Below are 12,672 nucleotides of genomic sequence, written 5' to 3'. Positions count from 1 at the left end.
AGATTTGTATAATTACTACCCACAGTCAGGATACAAAACAGTTCCATCACAATAATTTCTTATGTTCTCCTCTTATAACATTACCACCTTTCTCCTCCTCCTCTTCTTCCACATCTGGCAACTACTAATCTGTTCTTCATCTCTGTAATTTTGTCATTTTAGGAATGCTACATTATATGAATCATATAGTATATAATCTTTTGAGACTGACTTTTTCACCCAGCAAAATTCAGTTGAGATCCATCCAAGTTGTGTGTATCAATATTGCTCAGTAATAGTCCATTGTATGAATACATCACAGTTTAACAATTCATCTGTTGAAGAATTATATCTAGGTTGTTTCTAGTTTATGACTACTACAAATAAAACTGTAATAGATATCCATGTGCAACTTTTTGTGGGAATATAATTTTACATTTCTTCAGGAAATATGCTCAAGAGTGCAATTGTTCAGTTGAATGGCAATTGCATGTTTGTTTATTTGAAACTAATGAATTGCCCTGCCCTCTCAGGCTCTGCCTCGTTTCTCATGGCACTGGGGAGGTAGTGAAGTTGGACATCCAGCGTCACTGCCAAATGGAACTGGCAAATGAAACACTGCCAGGTGGCGCACTGCCAGCAGCAAGGTGATCAGTGAGTTCCCATCCCCAGCTGCAGGAGACCTGGACCCTGCTTTGGCTTTGTGGATGGTGGTAGGGAATTTTCTTCCATTTGTATGTGATGTTTGTTTAGGAATATTTTAGCAGGGAGTCATTCTCATGGCTGTTCTGAGGTAACTGTAATCAATGAGAGACTGAAGACAGATAAACATAAACCTTATCCATGCTCATTCAAGGACTACTGAAAGAGAACTTGTGGCAATTACATGTCCTTATTGTGAGAAGTATGTTTGCCTAAGACACCATCACAGTCACATCATGATTATGAAAAACTGGAAATCCCAAAGCCTTCAATGGCTGCCATTCAGCAACTTGTTAAAGACTTTATTTATCCCAAATCAGGAGAGACAGTTACAAAGGTTTCACTGATGAAATTAAAGTTGCAAGATGACGGCAATACGTCATTGCCACAAAGTGTCTCATATAGCAACATATAGCTGGACTTTATTTTTAAAATCTAATTTGATAGTATTTTTCTTTTATAGACAAAGAATTTTCCTTTCAGGTTTTATTACCTCCAGGGAGCAAGAAGAAAGCATGTTTTTTAGCCCTCAATGGTGCATTGGAAATATAGACTTTGCAGCTGCTCTTGCCAATCTTAAGCAAGACAATAATAAATTAACAGCTAAGAAATTAAGGTTAAACAAAAATAGGACAACTCCCTGGGTCCCCTCCAGCTCTGGGAGCTTTTCTGTCTTCTCAATAAATCCTGATTTGTAAAAAAAAAAAAAAAACACACACACACAAAGAAAAAGAAATTAAGGTTATGTCATGTTACTTCAGGAGAAGTCTTAACTTTGGATCATACTTTGGAAACCTGGATTGCTAAGGAGGATTGTCCTTTGTATAATGGTGGACATATTATCTTGGAATAGCATAATGATGAAGAGACGTTTTTAATTTTTTTAAAAAAATGTTTATTTATTTATTTATTATTTTAAAAATGTGGGGTACAATTCAGGATTAGGTATATAAGTGGACATTGTACAAGTAAAGCTTGGGCCTCCCTCTGGTCCCCACTTTGTCTGACTTGAGATCAGTTACCCTTACTGATGTCATGCCAGGGCAGTTTTTAAAAAATATTGATTCTTACTTGGGATTGTCATCCAAGGATTCAGAAATCTCAAGAAAAATTCTATGTACAGCAATTTTAAAAATTAAAATAAAATATCTATATACAAGCTTAAGTCAATATATTTAACTACAAATACTATTTTTTATTTTTAAAGTTGCTTTTAAGCTTATTTCCACAGTGTCATATTTTGCATGGTTAGTTTTCTATCAAATTTGAGGGTTTGTGTTTTAAGGTTTAACTATGAATTGACACTCAATTATTAGCAAATTCTCGTATTTAATTGTCTTGTATTAGGTTATGCTGCAGTAACAACCATGAAGGTGTCTTTCCCAGTTGAGTAATGTCTATGTGGAAGAAAACATATTTTTTAATTTTTAAAAAAATTTTTGGAAGAAAAATATTTATCTCTATTTCCAGACAATGTTTATCTGTTAATATAAACTTAGAGCATCAACTGAAAATTGTTGGAGACTCAGTAAGGTGGCTATTCTAGGATAGTTGGTTTGAAATTAAAAATAAAGATAAATTGTTTTCCTTTATAGCTAGAAAATATATAAGAAAAACCCTTTTTAGGTTATAAGAACAAGTTAAAAACCAAAAATAAAAGTCTTTTTCCATTAATTTTATCCAGTTTTTCTTTCCTGCCTTACCAAGTATAATTACTAAGAGCACAGATTCTGATAATGGAAACCTGACATTTACAAACTTTACAAATTCCAGCAATTAATAAACTCTGTAAACCTCAGTTGCTGAATCTGAGAAGTGTTATTATAGCACCTATCTCATGAGGTTGGTGTAATAATTAAATGAAATAATCCATGTGAAGTCCATAGTGTAGTGCTGGGACATATGATACATAGCAAGCATTAAATGTAGTCATTAATGTTAATTTCTTGAGCAAGACATCTAGAACAATGTTTTATGATAAGATTATAGCAGGCATTTCTCTATTCCTTGTGACTTCAGTGTAGAAGATATTATTAGTGTTTCGGCGTTAAGCATGATGCCTACCACAGGTGGATTTGCCTTGAATGAAGCTTGAGATTCAACCTCCCAATTACACATGCCCCTTGCAAGGCCCTGAGTAATGTGTTCATATGATCTTATATTTTTGTAAATAAGATATTTAAACACAGTTGACACAGGTCACCGCTGTTTCTTTCCATGTTGACTTCCCTGTCGTCATATTTCTATGCTATTGTCAGTTGGCATTGGAGTTATTTATTGTTATGTATTTCAATTATTTATTGCCAGGTAAAAAATCCTAAAAACTTAAAGCAACAATCATGTATTAGTTCAAAATTCTGTGACTGGGCAATTTCGGCTGGCCTCTGATGGATGGTTCTTCTGCTGGTCTTTTCTAGGCTCACTCATGCAGTCGGCTGGTGGGTGGCATGGGGAGTTGAAGAGTTCCTAATGGTTTCACTCACGTGATGTCTAGGATCATGGGGAAACTGGGTTTCATGTCATGTCTCCAGCATCTATTAGACCATCATCGACCACATGGAAACTATGTTCCTTTTGCTAATACCACACTTTCTTGACTTACTGTAACTTTGAGTCCTTCAACTTTGTTCTTTTCATAGTTATTTTGGCAATTCTAGTTCCTTTGCTTTCCATTACAAATTTTGGAATAATCTTGTCAATATCAACCAAAAACATATTGCTGGGATATCTAGTGGGATTGTGCTATATCTATAGATTAAATTAGGGAGAATTGATTTCTTTTTGTCCCCTCTTTTTTCTTTTCTTTTCTTTTATTACAAAGATGTGGGGTACAATTCAGGGTTAGGAATACAAATGTTGATTATGCAGGTACCCTTGTTGATGAAGTATGCCCCTCCCTCCCCTAGCAGTTTCCCTCAACTGCCAATTTCACCCCCCTCCCTTGACAGTTTCCCACTACTGCCAGTTGCTTTCTTATAGTATTATAATTGTTCAGTACTTACAGTATTATGATTGCTTATGAGTGAGAACATATGGTACTCTGTTCTTTGTTTTTGTGATAGATCACTGAGTATGATAGATTCTAAATCCATCCAAGTTGCTGAGAGAATTCATTTCTTAACAATGTGGTCTATTTTTTCACTTATTTAGATCTTCTTTTATTTCTTTTATTGGTAATTTGTAGTTTTCAGCATACAGAACCTGTTCGTGTTTAATTAGATTTATTCCAACGTGTTTCTGTTTTTTGTGATATGGTAGTTGGTATTTTTATTCAGTTGAAATTTCAGTTGCCCCTTGGGTTCAAGACAGGCCTGGGCAACATGGTGAGACTATGTCTCTACAATAAATAAAAAAATTAGCTGGGTGTGGTAGCATGCGCCTATAGTTTCGGCTACTTGGAAGGCTGAGGTGGAAGGATTGCTGAAGTCCAGCAGGTTGACGCTGATGTGGCCATGAGCATGCCACTGCATTCCAACCTGGGCAAGGCAGTAAGACTCCAACTCATATAAATAAATAAATAAAAGAAATTTCAGTTGTTCAATACTAATATATAAGAATATGATTGACTTTTATATGTTCTCTTTGAAGCCTGCAACCTTGCTAAATTCCCTAATTAGTTATAAGAGATATTTTTATAGATTCTTGGAAATTTTCCACATACACAATCACGTAATGTACAAATAGAAACAGTTTTACTTCTTCCTTTTATTTTCTCCCAGTTTTATTTCTTCCTTCCCTTCTGTTATCTATGCCTTTTTATTATTTTGTTATTATTATATTATATTATTTTGTTGCCTTATTGCACTTGTCAGGATTCCCAGTGTGGTGCTGTATAGGCATTGTGAGGGATGATACTTTGCTATTTTCCTGATCTTCATTGAAAGCATTCAGTCTCTCACCATTCAGCATGATGAGAGAGTGGCAGGTATAGATGCCCTTTATTAGGTTAGGGAGGTTCATATGTTGTCTTAATTTGCTTAGGGAGGTTCATATGTATTCTTAGTTTGCTAAGACTTTTTTCTTTTAATCATGGGTGGATGCTAAATTTTGTTTAATGCCTTTTTTTTGCATCTAATGAGATGATCATATGGTTTTTCTTAAATATGGTGACTACATTGATTGATATTTGATTGTGGGAATAGCCTGGATTTCTAGAATGAACCTTACTTGATTGGGAAATGCTATCCCTTTTATATATGGCTGGATTAAATTTATTGATTCAAGTTTCTGTAGTATTTCTTTTTTTCTTTACTATTTTAGATGTGAATTTTATTTTGGCATATTTTGGGGATTTCCTTGTATTTTTCTTATCTCAGTCATCTCCCATTACTTCTGCCTTTATTTCTATTTCTTTCTTTCTATGGCTTCATCTCCTGCTTCATAAAGGCCAATTGTCTAGCTTGTCTTGAAAGATGCCAATTTAATTCCTTTTCTTAAGTTATAACTTTTATTTTATCATGAACAGATTGAAATGTATAATCCACTAGAAGCCATTCATCTTTCTTAAAAAAAAATTAGCTTGGAAAATATAGTTTATTTAGAAAGTAAATTGGAGAGAGAGAGAGTGGGGAAGGAGGAGGAGATTTACCTCCTCAAGGTAAGGGAGGGGTCAAACCTGGGAAACCGTAGCCATTCATCTTATGTAGACCTACTGAACTGGCATTAGATCTTTTCTTGTTTTAACAATTGGGTTCTGTGATTTACTAGAATATAAGGTGCAGGGTTTTGTTTGTTTGTTTGTTTGTTTTGAGTCAGAGTCTCACTCTCTCAACCAGGCTGAAGTGCAGTGGTACAATCACCTCAACCTATGACTTCCTGGGCTCAGGAAATCTTTCTGCCTCAGCCTCCTGAATAGTTGGGTCTAGAGATGTGCCCCATCCTGCTGGCTAATTTTTTGATTTTCTGTAGAGATGAGTTTTACAATGTCACCTAAACTGGTCTCAAATACCTTGGCTCAAGCAATTCTCTTACCTCAACCTCCCAAAGTGCTGGGATTACAGGCGTGAGCTGCTATGCCTGGCCAAGACACAGTTTTTTTCTGGTATAGTGTTATGTGAAAAATTATCTCCATGTGTACTAATCCTGGTACTCTTCTGTTTCCTATTTTTCAATCAATGTTTTCATCTAGACCCACTTAGGCAACTAATAATGAATAGATATACTCTGTCTCCAAATACCCTGTCTGCTTTCTGCTTCATTAAGCACCAAAAGAGTATAGTTTTTGAATAGATATTAGAGAAGACAAAATAATAAAATATAAGAGTCAAAGAACACGCTTATTTGTGATTCTGGCATTGGCTGCTGTAGCTGGAGAATAGTCACATGTTTTGCTGGTTATTTTATTCATTGTGTCTCAGAGTTAGAGACACAGTGAAAGACAGTAAAAGCCTTTTCATTTCTCTTTTGGAGCTTTTGGTGATATTTTATTCAGATTATGGAAAATGTGATTTGTGGTCCAACAATGTTTCTTAACCCATTTTTGATTGAGAATGTAGAAATGAAAATTCCCCTTGGACTTGTCATATGGTCTTCTTATTTTTAGTTTATAATGTTTTAGCCTGTTTTATCTTTTTTTGGTATTTTCTTGGATTTTTAATGGGGAGTTGTGTGTGAGGAACTGTATCAGGCAATGCTGGTATGCTGCCATACAGAGGGAACTCATGAGTTTTGTGGAGAAACTCACATAAAGTCATATGTCCTGCAAGTGTAAAAGTTTGCATTTGTTTTCCTTTTAGAAACAGAATCTCACTCTGTTGCTGAGTGGCATGATTATGGCTCACCGCAGCCTCGGCCTCCTGGGCTCAATTGTTCCCCTGGCCTCAGTCTCCGGAACAGCTGGGACGACTGGTGTGTGTCATCATGCCTGGCTAATTGAAAAATTTTTTTCTTTTGGAAGAGACAAGGTCTTGATATGTTGCCCAGGTTGGTTTTGAACTCCTGGCCTCAAGTGATCCTCCTGCTCTACCCTCCCAAAGTGTTATAGGTGTGAGTCATTGTTCTCCACAAAAGTTTGCATTTAAATTTAATTTTGTTTAATGGTTCAGGGATCGTTATGAACTTTCAGAAATAATTTAATAAAAGTAAAGAAATGAAAATGCTATTGGGGAAATCTCAATTTTGTGAATTTGGAGGTGAAGCAATGTTGTATATTAAAATCCAAAGTGTGAGTGTTCCATCTTGTAAATGAAGTATTAATGGATGTCGTTGAAGTTGAGGAATTCTACAGCCTGGGAGGCGGGTGTTAAAAGTCAAGAAGACTGGAAGGGGGATGGGATGAGTAGAAAGACTAGTACATGGATTGAAGACACCAGGAATGGAAGATTGGTAAGAAGGTGATAAAAAGCTGTTACGACCTGCTGGTGGAGCAGTTTAGAGCAAGGAACATTCAGAGCTTTATTTTCTCCTCTTGATCAGTTAGTGAGTGGGAGTGGGAACAATAATGGCTTTCACTGGTGGAAAAGGATGATAAGGCAGTTGCATTATCACAGCAAAGCCACAGTGCAGTTGAGGCAACAGTTGCAGAAAGTTTTGAGACCATATAGGATAGTCTGTTTCACAATTTGAGTAATCCTTTTGAGGCCTCTTTGGTCCTTGTGCTACCCACTTGGGTTCAGAACAAAACTGTCTCAAAGTCAATGGAATTCTGTACTCCATTTAAGTCCTCTTGTGGATTAAATTTCTTTCTAATTTCTTGGTATGAAGAAACTCAGATCCCATGAATTCCTCTATTTTTGTCTAGCTTGTCCTGCTTTTCCCCAAGTAGCTTGCTTTTTCCCAATCCCCTGAACCTGTCTCATTATTTTTCTGGGAGCCACACTCCCTAGCTTTTGACTCTTTTTGGACTAATGTAGCATAAAGTAAATCCACCTGCAAAGCTATTTGCAGTACATCTTCTCCACCTGCTAAGGGAATGACATCTTCCCAAGTTACACAAGTTTGGTGAAGAGTTTCTTTTTTTTTTTTCTTTCTGTTTCTATTTATTTAATTAAGGCTCAACCATCCTTCTTGTTGTCCTCTTTTGGAAAGAAAAGGGAGAATGAAATTCCATCTGTTCTGACTTCTAATAAATTGAAGATTTATATAGTGATGCACTTTGAAAATATTTTCCCAGGTTTACTTATAAGTATTTCCCCTAAGACCAGGATACAAGTCTTTCCCCTCCCTTTCCAATCAGTAACACCTGACAGTCTATCATGGAACACTATTATATAGGTCTGACTGATATTGTTCTTCCTAAAGTCCAACTAACTACTCACTGCCACCTTGTGATTTTTTTAGGATTTTATAAAAGAAATGATTAATGAGTTTGATCTTTTCAGGTATCAAAGTTGAGGAGACCAGACTATAATTTTTAGGGCTATTATGTTATTTTCTTTGTTAGAGGTAGGCCCTACACATGTCCATTCTCAGGCTTCAGCCTTCACTGCTATCCATCATGTGCTCACTATGAAAAGGTCACACTTGTCTTTTTTTTTTTTTGAACTGGAATATCACTCTGTTGCTCAGGCTGGAGAGCAGTGGCACTATAATAACCCACTGCTGTCTCAACCTCCTGAGCTTAGATCTGTCCTCCCACCTAGCATACAGACACACACCATCAAGCCTGGCTAATTTATTTTATTTTATTTTTTGTAGAGACAAGGTCTTTCCCTGTTGCCCAGGCTTGTCTCAAACTCCTGGGCTCAAGCAATCCTCCGGCCTTGGCTCCTAAAGTGCTAAGATTATAGGAATGTGCCACCACCCCTGGACAACTTTTTTTTTTTTGTAGAGACGAGGTCTTACTATGTTGCCCAGTCTGGCCAAAAACTCTTGGGCTCAAGCAATCCTCTTGTCTCAGTCTCCCAAAGTTCTGGGATTACAGGCATGACCCACTGAACCTGGCCAAGGACATGTCTTTAAAAAACCCTGAATTTGTGCTACTAGGGCATCTTGATCTAATAGCATTCACTATACTTAATTTCTGACTCATTAATTCCTAGTCTGGATGAACTCTATATCCTATTGTGCAGGTGGGAGAAACTTTGTTTATTTAACTACCATTGAACCTTTTACAGACTTCAAACTCAGATTCAACTTTGTAAAAAAAATTACTCCCTTGAGAGCTAAATATTCACACTCATAGTCTCTCACTGTATATTTTTTCCTACTTATGACAAGCTAAGCTTATTTAAAAGCTTATTTAATTGGTTTACTGAATGAATTGCATTCAGTAGAGTGAAACAAAAAGCACCTTTAACTTACTCTTTTTCACTTGTTCTTTGAATTAGTTATTTCATTCCCCTAGGATAAAAATCTCAGGTCCCAGGCTTTTTTGTCTCATTAAAAAATAAAAAATGCAGTAGAAACTAGTATAAAAAGTCCAAAATCACATTCAGTTTAAAATTTCTATTCTTCCTCAGTTCGATCTGTCTCAGGTTCCAGAGACTGAGAAGGTGGGGTGGAGAAGGGTTCTCCTGATCTGACTTTTTTTTGCTTCACTGAATTCCCCACTTAATAGTTGCTGTTTCTGGGCCCTTCAGTATTCGAGTGGAAGATGGAGAAGTAAGGTGCAAAACAGTGCTTTTGTACTAGTAAGGTTATAATCTGGTGATGATGCCGTCTGGGCATGGTGGAGTCTGAGGCTTACCGTTTTCCCCCCGGATTGCTTCCTCCAGTTTTGGGATTCTCTCCCTGGAGACCGTCCCCTGCAGTTCCTGGCAGGAGTGATGCTGCATCCATGTGGCCGATTTCATCCTTTCGTCCACTTCTGCATTGATGGTGCACCTTCATCTTCTTGTTGGTGAGGCTTCCTTGCCCTTGGCAGGTACTCTTTTTTTTTTTTGGTGGACATTGCGGCCAATGAATCCAATGGACTACCAGCCAGCACCATTCCACAGGGTTTGTATCTGATTCATGGAAAACAGATCCCTCTCCCCTGCTTTCCTGGGACTTGTAATTTACTGCTAACACAACCTTCTTTTCTGTCTATAGGCAGCTCCAGCAACACTTACCTTTGCTTTTCTGTTCAGTTATGGGTCAGGTAGCTTGTGTCTGTGTCCCTAAAATTCCAGAAAATGCGCATTAGCTTTTCAAATGGTTCTTTTGAGGGTCCTTCAATTGGCTTGAGGGTGGGGGGTGGCGGGGAGAGTTTCCCTTCTCTCCTATGAATGAGGGAGAGAACTTACAACACTCTAACAACAGTGTCCAAAGAAAGCCCTCGCTGGTGGCCTCTTCACCCTTTCTGTGGATTCTCAGTCATCTCTTAGACAGTCTGGAGGGTAATGACTGAAGAATGCTCTCCCAGTGTCTTCAGATGTCCACTGGAATGTAAGCAGCAACAAAACAGGTGTTTTTGTGTTTTGATTATTGCTATGTCATTTGGCTTTAGAAAAGTGCCTGGCACAAAGTAGGCACTCAATGGATGTATATAGAATGTACGAATGAATGAATTAAAAAGCAGTCAGGGCCAGGTGCAGTGGTTCATGCCTATAATCCCAGCACTTTGGAAGGCTGAGGCAGAAGGATTGCTTGAGCCTAGGAGTTCAAAACTAGCCTAGACAACATAGTGAGACCTCATCTCTATACAAAATAAAGAAATTGTCCAGGTATGGTAGCATGTGCTTGTAGTTGCAGCTACTCAGGAGGCTGAGGCAAGAGGCTCACTCCAGCCCAGGGGTTTGAGGTTATAAGGAGCTGTGATTGTGCCACTGTGCTCCAGCTTTGGGGACAGAGTATAACCCTAACTCACACACACAAAAGGAGAAGAAGAAGAAGAAGAAGAAGGATAAGGAGAAGGAGAAGAAGAAGGAGATGAAGGAGGTGAAGGAGGAGGAGGAAGAGAAGAAAGAGGAGGAAGAGGAAGAAGATGAGAAGGAGGAGGTAGACGAGAAAGAGAAGTAGCAGGCAGGCACTTTGTTTTAAGATATATACAGAGAGTACCAAAAAATGTATACACATTTTAAGAAAGGAAAAACTATTAAAATTGTGATAATTGACTCAGCACAGTGGCTCATGCCTATAATACCAGCACTTTGGGAGGTGGGGTCGAGAGGATTACCTGAGCTCAGGGATTAGAGACCAGCCTGAGCATCATGGCAAGACCTCCTTTCTACAAGAAATAAAAAATCTGCCAGGCATGGTGGCGCATGCCTGTGGTTTCAGCTACTTGGAAGGCTGAGGCAGAAGGATCGCCTGAACCCAGCAGGTTGAGGCTGCAATGGCTGTGAGCATGTCATTGCACTCCAACCTGTGTGACAGGAGTGAGACTCCAACTAGAAAAAAAAGTGTAATACTCATTATATACCCATAACAAAAGATAAATACAAGTCACTTTGACTCCTGCAATTAAAGAGGTGCTCAAAAGGTACCAGTGTCTAGACACTTCTGATTATGTCAAACTAAAAGTAATATGTAGATAATATCATTTAAAATGTGTTTACATTTTTTGGTTCTCTCTCTCTCTCTCTTTCTCTCTCTCTCTCTCTCTATGGCACCTGTTGTATTGTTTTTAGACTTTGGGGTATCTGTTGAAACAACAATCACAAAAAGAAACCCCAAACCAAAAAGCCAAGAAATATCAAATTTAATATTTAATTTATTTCATTTAATTTAAAAATTATCTTTACAAAGAGAATAAATCCAAAATTTGTAGATTATCTTTCAACAGTGATGTCTAAAAAGACATGTATTTTTCAGAGAGCAAAAACTATAAATCCAAAGCCAGAAGTTTAGTTAATCTTAGGCAGTTCAGAATAAATAGGAAAGTTGGTTGATTTTAGTTATTTCTTTCATCCATTTACAGATTATAATTCCAGTGAAAACCTTGAGACCCTATGAAGAACATGTGAAAGTAGAACTCACTAGACTCTGTGGCTCACAGATGAAGATATACTTTAGGGCCAACATCTGGAAAGCTCCTCTGATACATATCTGTATCTTTAGAGAAGGAGTTTAAAAACTTTTCCTTGATAACCACTTGTATATTCAATCCTGAATTGTACCCCACATCTTTAAAATTAAAAAAAGGACACAAAATCCACCATTTTTCCTGACCGTTGTTCACGTTGGAAGTCCAGATTGCATGTCAAACTGGATATGGGATAATTCAAATGTCAGCAAAGATAATTCCTCAGTGGTGTCATAATCTCCCCAACACTAACTGGACAAGTGGCATTATTTGAAGCTACAAATGAGGGATTTCATAAGCAAATTATTTATTTATGCAAGTATCATAAATGTAGACATAGAATGGCAAATGATAATCTTGTCATGGACCAACTTTGATCAGTTTTTGGTGGTGTCTGGAGAGTCAGGCTGAGGAGGTTTGGGACTGTGTATGTGGCTAATCAGAGGCAGCATGCACCACTAGGGACATGGCACACTCACATTCCTATTGTGCTCCACTATGGTTAGAATGTTTGTTGTAATACTCAATAAATACCAACAACTAATGATGAATACAAGTCAGTTTGACTTGTCAGAGATAGTTTGAGGTGTTAGAGATAGTTCAAGTTGCTGAATATAAGGAAATGTGGTGAAAAATAATAGAGGAATGGCAATTTTACCTCTCTCCTAAATCAATTAACAGTTGACATAAAGGTTAAAGAAAATGAGTATGTCTTCTTTGATACTACTAGACATCACAACCCAGACAATAAAGGATTTACTGACAAATTAGTAAAATTAGATGAAGCAAAGGGAAAATTTGAAAGGAATACATAAGTCTATATTTTTGAGCAGTGTTCAAAATCTACCAAAATAGAGGCTCACACTTGAGAGGAGAGAAGAGCACAGGCAATAGTCTTCAACAGAGTAACAAAGTCTTGAACGTAGAAAGGTTTAGGAAGTAGCTTTAAGCTTCATGCTACCCTCTTAGAGTGGCAGGGAGGCAAGATTAAGGAACTTAAAAGCAAAGCCGATGTTTCATGAAAAAGAGTTTTGCTAGTGCATTGTGAAGGGGTGAAAGTAAGTGACAGTCAACTTAGCACCTGCTGATCATTGAGCTGAGTTAGT

At 37.5% G+C, this 12,672-nt stretch overlaps 1 pseudogene; it reads left to right on the top strand.

Moving 5' to 3' along the window:
• The first annotated feature begins 589 nt into the window (after positions 1-589).
• Positions 590-1,534, top strand: LOC103257523 (annotated as a pseudogene).
• The last annotated feature ends 11,138 nt before the right edge of the window (positions 1,535-12,672 follow it).

Source organism: Carlito syrichta, unplaced genomic scaffold (genome assembly GCF_000164805.1).
Source record: "Carlito syrichta isolate Samal-C Ts95f unplaced genomic scaffold, Tarsius_syrichta-2.0.1 Scaffold80634, whole genome shotgun sequence".
NCBI lineage: Eukaryota > Metazoa > Chordata > Mammalia > Primates > Tarsiidae > Carlito > Carlito syrichta.
Note: the sequence above shows the minus strand (reverse complement) of the source record. Positions and strands in the feature narration are given on the sequence as shown.